Raw genomic sequence first — 293 nt, 5'->3', positions numbered from 1 at the left:
GGGCCCACACCCTCCCTAGCTCACACGCACCCACCCTCACTCACACCCACAGGCTCCCTCGACCCCCTCGCCAGGCTCCAGCCCAGGGTGGGGTCCCAGGGCGGTCCCAGGCGCCCTTGGGCCCCGCGGGATGCTGGCGCACGGTGCGGCGCGGAGTTGCGCGTCCCTTGTCCCTTTGTTGACAATTCTCTCGACCAACTTGAGTTTGGCCGGCTCCGCGGCGGCCCTGACGTCACGCACGGTCACGTGGCCCCGCCTCCCGTTGGATCTTTAAGTAGAAAGTAATCTATCAG

Source organism: Bison bison, unplaced genomic scaffold (assembly GCF_000754665.1).
Source record: "Bison bison bison isolate TAMUID 2011002044 unplaced genomic scaffold, Bison_UMD1.0 scf7180017863957, whole genome shotgun sequence".
NCBI lineage: Eukaryota > Metazoa > Chordata > Mammalia > Artiodactyla > Bovidae > Bison > Bison bison.
The sequence above is the reverse complement of the archived record's forward strand: the minus strand, read 5'-3'. Positions refer to the sequence as shown.